This window comes from Schistocerca piceifrons, chromosome 1, assembly GCF_021461385.2.
Source record: "Schistocerca piceifrons isolate TAMUIC-IGC-003096 chromosome 1, iqSchPice1.1, whole genome shotgun sequence".
NCBI classification, from domain to species: domain Eukaryota; kingdom Metazoa; phylum Arthropoda; class Insecta; order Orthoptera; family Acrididae; genus Schistocerca; species Schistocerca piceifrons.
In genome coordinates this window covers 771,584,903-771,593,225 of record NC_060138.1, presented here as the reverse complement: position 1 = coordinate 771,593,225, position 8,323 = coordinate 771,584,903, and positions in this window count along the sequence as shown.

Sequence of the window (8,323 nt, the reverse complement as noted above, 5' to 3'; positions counted from 1 at the left end):
TGCTGCAGTCATGGACTGTGCGGCTGGTCCCGGCGGAGGTTCGAGTCCTCCCTCGCGCATGGGCGTATATGTGTTTGTCCTTAGGATAATTTAGGTTAAGTAGTGTGTAAGCTTAGGGACTGATGACCTTAGCAGTTAAGTCCCATAAGATTTCACACACTTTTTTCAAATACATATATAACAAGTAATCCGGCAGCAACAGTACAGCCTTGGATCGCGTTGGCTACTGCCGCCGAGCATGCAGCGCTGTTGATTTGCTGCTGAAGTGATGGTTATTCTTTGTGTTTTACTGTCACTGTTAATGTAGATAGATAAAACAAATATCGGGCTGCAGTGAGTCTGGAGCGTTCCATCAAATCGACACGTAAAATTCAGATTCAGAAATAATTTTGTTTGTAATGGGAAACAAACCGACGCTTTCTGTTAAGACTGGCCGTCGCATGATAGATGTAACGAGCAGTAATCATTTCGGCTGACTGCATCTACGCAGTGCTTGGGTGTAAGTGTATTGTAAGTAGCATGAAGAGATACAAAAAACTAAACGAAACTGTGAGGAAAACTAGTCACGTTACTGAGGAGTATGTATTGGAAAAGTCCAATTAGTTCAATAACGTCTATAATAAGATAGGGTCTGACATTTTGGATACTGCACGCTATAGCAAAGTAGAGGGAAGACATGTATTCCAGTCTACATCTACATCTACATTTATACTCCGCAAGTCACCCAACGGTGTGTGGCGAAGGGCACTTTACGTGTCACTGTCGTTACCTCCCTTTCCTGTTCCAGTTGCGTATGGTTCGCGGGAAGAACGACTGCCGGAAAGCCTCCGTGCGCGCTCGAATCTCTCTAAATTTGCATCCGTGATCTCCTCAGGAGGTATAAGTGGGCGAAGCAGTATATTCGATACTTTATCCAGAAACACACCCTCTCGAAACCTGGACAGCAAGCTACACCGCGATGCAGAGCGCCTGTCTTGCAGAGTCTGCCTCTTGAGTTTGCTAAACATCTCCGTAACGCTATCACGGTTACCAAATAACCCTGTGACGAAACGCGCCGCTCTTTTTTGGATCTTCTCTATCTCCTCTGTCAACCCGACCTGGTAAGGATCCCACACTGATGAGCAATACTCAAGTATAGGTCGAACGAGTGTTTTGTAAGCCACCTCCTTTGTTGATGGACTACATTTTCTAAGGACTCTCCCAATGAATCTCAACCTGGTACCCGCCTTACCAACAATTAATTTTATATGATCATTCCACTTCAAATCGTTCCGTACGCATATTCCCAGATATTTTACAGAAGTAACTGCTAGCAGTGTTTGTTCCACTATCATATAATCATACAATAAAGGATCCTTCTTTCTATGTATTCGCAATACATTACATTTGTCTATGTTAATGGTCAGTTGCCACTCCCTGCACCAAGTGCCTATCCGCTGCAGATCTTCCTGCATTTCGCTGCAATTTTCTAATGCTACAACTTCTCTGTATACTACAGCATCATCCGCGAAAAGCCGCATGGAATTTCCGACACTATCTACTAGGTCATTTATACAGGGTGTTACAAAAAGGTACGGCCAAAATTTCAGGAAACATTCCTCACACACAAATAAAGAAAAGATGTCATGTGGACATGTGCCCAGAAACGCTTAATTTCCATGTTAGAGCTCATTTTAGTTTCGTTAGTATGTACTGTACTTCCTCGATTCACCGCCAGTTGGCCCATTGAAGGAAGGTAATGTTGACTTCGGTGCTTGTGTTGACATGCGACTCATTGCTCTACAGTACTAGCATCAAGCACATCAGTACGTAGCATCAACAGGTTAGTGTTCATCACGAACATGGTTTTGCAGTCAGTGCAATGTTTACAAATGCGGAGTTGGTAGATGCCCATTTTATGAATGGATTAGCACGGGGCAATAGCCGTGGCGCGGTACGTCTGTATCGAGACAGATTTCCAGAACGAAGGTGTCCCGACAGGAAGACGTTCGAAGCGATTGATCGGCGTCTTAGGGAGCACGGAACATTCCAACCTATGACTGGCGACTGGGGAAGACCTAGAACGACGAGGACACCTGCAATGGACGAGGCAATTCTTCGTGCAGTTGACAATAACCCTAATGTCAGCGTCAGAGAAGTTGCTGCTGTACAAGGTAACGTTGACCACGTCACTGTATGGAGAGTGCTACGGGAGAACCAGTTGTTTACGTACCATGTACAGCGTGTGCAGGCACTATCAGCAGCTGATTGGCCTCCACGGGTACACTTCTGCGAATGGTTCATCCAACAATGTGTCAATCCTCATTTCAGTGCAAATGTTCTCTTTAGGGATGAGGCTTCATTCCAACGTGATCAAATTGTAAATTTTCACAATCAACATGTGTGGGCTGACAAGAATCCGCACGCAATTGTGCAATCACGTCATCAACACAGATTTTCTGTGAACGTTTGGGCAGGCATTGTTGGTGATGTGGTGATTGGGCCCCATGTTCTTCCACCTACGCTCAATGAAGCACGTTATCATGATTTCATACGGGATACTCTACCTGTGCTGCTAGAACATATGCCTTTACCAGTACGACAAAACATGTGGTTCATGCACGATGGAGCTCCTGCACATTTCAGTAGAAGTGTTCGTACGCATCTGAACAACAGATTCGGTGACCGATGGATTGGTAGAGGCTGACCAATTCCATGGCCTCCACGCTCTCCTGACCTCAACCCTCTTGACTTTCATTTATGGGGGCATTTGAAAGCTCTTGTCTAGTCAACCGCGGTACCTAATGTAGAGACTCTTCGTGCTCGTATTGTGGACGGCTGTGATACAATACGCCATTCTCCAGGGCTGCATCAGCGCATCAGGAATTCCATGCGACGGAGGGTGGATGCATGTATCCTCGCTAACTGAGGATATTTTGAACATTTCCTGTAACAAAGTGTTTGAAGTCACGCTGGTACGTTCTGTTGCTGTGTGTTTCCATTCCATGATTAATGTGATTTGAAGAGAAGTAATAACACGGAAAGTAAGCGTTTCCGACACATGTCCACATAACATTTTTTCTCTCTTTGTGTATGAGGAATGTTTCCTGAAAGTTTGGCCGTACGTTTTTGTAACACCCTGTATATGTTGTGAAAAGCAATGGTCCCATAACACTCCCCTGTGGCACTCCAGAGGTTACTTTGGCGTCTGTAGACGTCTCTCCATTGCTAAAAACTCTTCAATCCAACCACGCAGCTGGTCTGATATTCCGTAGGCTCTTACTTTGTTTATCAGGCGCCAGTGCGGAACTGTATCGAACGCCTTCCGAAAATCAAGGAAAATGGCATCTACCTGGAAGCCTGTGTCTAGTATTTTCTGTGTCTCATGAACAAATAAAACGAGTTGGGTCTCACTCGATCGCTGTTTCCGGAATCCATGTTGATTCCTACATCATATATTCTGGGTTGCCAGAAGTGACACGATACGCGAGCAAAAAACGTGTTCTAAAATTCTACAACAGATCGATGTCAGAGGTATAGTCACTTCACTGCGTTTCCGCGCCCCTTTTGTAGACACATGGCAGAGCGGGAGCGATGCCCGATGAGAAGTGGTCAGCCCTGGGAACTGCTACTCGCCTCCTTGCGCCGTGAGTGAGGTGTCCGCATTCTGCACGGCCGGCCCCCGCGGATTGGATCCCGCGCCGTCTTTTGTGACGCGGGGACGCATGCCCGGCGCTCAAAGGGGGCCACTGTCTGGGCGGAGCGCCGCGGTGGCGAATACTGAGTGAGTGAGGCGCGCTGCCGGCTGCGATACCGCCGGCCCGCGACCACAATGCGCGCACCTCCGTCGCTACGGCCGGGAGATTACCTGGAAAGGGAAGTGACCTCCTTACACGAAGTAACGTCGCGGAAGTCTCAATACCTTATCCTGTCAATCGCAGTTCTTCGTAACGCTAACAGCTAACATTCGTACCATTTAGAGATAGAATGGTAAGTTCTCTGCAGAAATACTAAAACTGAACTTTTAACGTAGGATCATTATAAAGTGAGGTGATACTTAAGATATTCGGTGGACAGCTGTTCATAACATCGAAATGGTGTCTCCTGGCACGTAAGAAAATGCAACAGATTCAGCTGCCCTTACCTACGGGTTTTGTGCAACCCTCGACACCTTAAAACACCACGCACAAATTTTCATATTCTCTCTCTCGCTATGTGCAAATTGGTAGTCCTTTAGAAAAAAATTACTTTTGTATGAAATTTAATGTAACTAGATTCTGTATTGGGATTTGTTTTCGTTAAAGGTCATAGTTTTCAAATTATTCAAGTACAAAAATGAGCTTAAAAGGCGTTCTTCTTGAATCACTCGAAAGCCTTGGCCTCTAGCAAAAACGTGTCCCAGTAAAAAATTTAACTACATGAAATTTCCTACAAAAACTTCCTGTAGATTTTTTCCTGTAGAACCAACAGTTCGCTCATAGCGAGCAAGAGACTATGAAGATACTGCACGTGGTTTGTGAGGACATTGAGATCTGCATAAAATCCATATGTAGGAGTAGCCGCCGGCCGAATTGGCCGAGCGGTTCTACGTGCTACAGTCTGGAACCGTGCGACCACTACGGTCGCAGGTTCGAATCCTACCTCGGGCATGGATGTGTGTGATGTCCTTAGGTTAGTTAGGCTTAAGTAGTTCTAAGTACTAGGGGACTGATGACCTCAGAAGTTAAGTCGCATAGCGCTCAGAGTCATTTGAACCATTTAGGAGTAGCCTGTAGGTGTATAGTTTAGGAACTCCATCATCTAGGTTTTCAAGTTTCACTTTGTGATAGAGCTTTCTCTCCAAAACATGTATAGGAAATAAAAAGCGAAATATTGAAAGTCGACGATCTTTTCTTCATAAAACATACATGTTTATTACTGTCTGTATGTACCACATGAAATCAAGATTTTTATGTTACATGGATTTACGCGTATTGTCATATCGCGAAGAGGTTGGTGGTTCATTTCCTCTTTGCATTGTCTGCATCAGAAACAAGTATTACACATAAGGCAGTGTATAAAGAAAAGAATCTGTATCGACAAGCCACTGTGTGGCAAAGACTTAATACTATAAACTTACAGCCAAGGAAGCTACTAACTCATATCACCTTTTTCAAATCATTTGTCATTTCTTGAGCACATTTCGCTTTTCTCATTAATTCAGCGGTTCCCAAACGGTTTTACACGTACCACTGATGTTACACCGGAACTTTTCAGGTGATATGCACAGAAGTAAACAAAATACGTACTAAAGTAAGTAAAATTATTCTCTAACACTACTTTATTTTCAAAGTTAAACGATAGTGAGAAAACTGATTGTAAAAGTAGTGTCTGTATGATGTTACAGAGAACAGATTTTCCGCAGAATGTTTGTTTTGAGCCGTACGCAGGACAATGGAAGGCCGGATTGTACCGCCCCCAACCCTCCCGTCATTAATCATCGTTGCCTCGGTCCGGAATGATTCCTCTTGTTTTGACGTTGGCGATGTTTCTATCGGGTCTTGTCTGTAGCTATTCAAGAGGTTTGCAGCCTCTTTGCAACTGCTGCCTGGCCAAGGTATGCGCTACCGGAGTGAGTTCGCGCTCTGCGAGTGCAGCCGAGTCTACTCGGCGCTCCGGCTGCCCGTACCATCTCGCTATTCCGAGCAGGTGTGTGAGTGAGACGGCTACATGCAGAAGGTCGCACGTGTGGGAAACTTAGGAAGTTGTGTTTGCAACACAATGCTACTACGGCTAAGAAGCGAATACTGTAGCATACTTTTATAAGCAGGACTAATATTTATTTTCAATTTTTTATTTTTCTGCCACAGCCGCAGCTGTATCACTTAATTCAATAAGCCCATTAGACACTGTTAATACTTTTGTAAATCCTCATCGCCAGTTTTGTAAAGACCTCGTCGCTACTGCTGCGGGCGCCGAGTTACCACTGTTGTTACGATAGACCGTGTATGTGAGTTCGTGAAACAGCTTCTAGTGCAGTGCACCGCCAAGACAATTTCTTAGTGCCACTATTACACAGCTATGCCACAGGGTCAAGTAGCCGGATAGGAGAACGAAGGTTCTACAACACTCCAGCAAATTAATAACTAAGTCACACAAAAGTGTTAAGAGTAGTTTGCTTATCTTTGTGAGTTGCTGAATAATGAAGTCTGCAACATTGCTTGTAATATAACACAAAAAAGGCCCTCTATGGCTATGTGCAAATAATCGTAGGTAAACTTCACAGAACATAGCAGATGCAATTAACAATAACTGTCTGTTCACTTCTAAATGTTCACTAAACGACGTTCCCTGTCTAAGTCAGCCCTGAACGACGATCTACAACTAAGTTAGCGAGATCTTATCTGTCTTTCGACTAGGCTTCTGTCGTCCGGTCATTGGTGGATTGTACTTGGCAGGCAACTGGCCGAGGCGAAGTCGATATCTTCTTCCTCAGCGCCGCCCGTGGCGCCGGTGGATGTCGTACAAGTGCCGAGTCTCTATGTCACTGGCACCAGCTCGCATCTTTGCGCCTGTGGTGGTTTTGTCCTGGCTGTGTCCTGTTCGGACGACACAGCAAATACAGTGAGCAGAAATACAAAACGGTTTACATACAGGCACTTGACATTAAGTTGTGATGCTTATAGATTTATTGGCATTTCGATTTTAGAACATGTAATATACCTTGGAACTATGGTTCGTGATACTGTCAAACACAGGGAGCCATACAGCTCAAAATCCTGTAACCTGTACGTTGGCGGGAGTTAGACAATTTTATAACCGAAAGAAAACCTTCGCAGATATACATTGAACGGAAGGTCGAAATAACTTTAGCTGCTTGTCTGCGCAATCGAGTACATTGCTCTTGGTGTAACATTTTGTGTTTTGTAAATTCCCGGATTCGACAAGCAGGTCACTGACCCAGATACCATACGGTATATCTGTCAGCTCAAGTTTGAGGTAATGACTAGGTATATCAGCAGTCAAAATGTGGAAAGATCCAAAAAATTAATTTTAATTAATCTTCATAATGCAAAGTCTTAGAATCTCTCTGAGAACTCATGATAAAATGTTTAGATTATTGAAACATAATCAGTCATATCTGGACGAAAAATGGTTGTCTTCAGTTTTGGGAAATCTTCCATGTCATGAACATGATGCTGATTTTTCCATAGGATTAATGTTTGTTTGTAGCATCAGTCTTGCCTGAGATACCTGTTACCAAATGATTCTTCCCTTTCATTAAAAGATTCATCTACATGAACATGTACATCTACATGGATACTCTGCAAATCACATTTACGTGCCTGGCAGAGGGTTCATCGAACAACTTTCACAGTTCTCTGTTAGCCGGCCAGGGTGGCCCAGCGGTTCTAGGCACTACAGTCTGGAACCGCGCGGCCGCTACGGTCGCAGGTTCGAATCCTGCATCGGACATGGATGTCTGTGATGTCCTTAGGTTAGTTAGGTTTAAGTAGTTCTAAGTTCTAGGACACTGATGACCTCAGAAGTTAAGTCCCATAGTGCTCAAAGCCATTTGAACAATTCTCTGTTATTCCAGTCTCGTATACCGCGCGGAAAGAATGAACACCTATATCCTTCTGTACGAGCTCTGATTTCCCTTATTTTAGTGTGATGATAGTGCGTCCCTATGTAGGTCGGTGCCAACAAAATATTTTCGCATACGGAGGAGAAAGTTGGTGATTGGAATTTCGTGAGAAGATTCCGTCGCAACGGAAAACGCCTTTCTTTTAATAAAGTCCAGCCTAAATCCTGTATCATTTCTGTGACACTCTCTCCCATATTTCGCGATAATACAAAACGTGCTGACCTTCTTCGAACTTTTTCGATTTACTCTGTCCTATCTGGTAAAGATCCCACACCGTACAGAAGTATTCTAATAGAGGACGGGGAAGCGTAGTGTAGGTAGTCTCTTTAGTAGGTCTGTTACATTTTCTAAGTGTCCTGCCAATAAAACGCAGTCTTTGGTTAGCCTTCCCCACAACATTTTCTATGTGTTCCTTCCATTTTCAGTTGTTCATAATTGTAATACCTAGGTATTTAGTTGAATTTACGGATTTTAGATTAGACTGATAAATCGTGTAACCGAAGTTTAAGGAATTCCTCTTAGCACTCATATGGATAACCTCACACTTTTCGTTATCTAGGGTCAACTGCCACTTTTCGCACCATTCAGATATTTTTCTAAATCGTTTTGCAGTTTGTTTCGATCTTCTGATGACTTTATTAGTCGATAAACGACAGCGTCATCTGCAAACAACCGAAGACAGTTGCTCAGATTGTCTCCCAAATCGTTTATATAGAT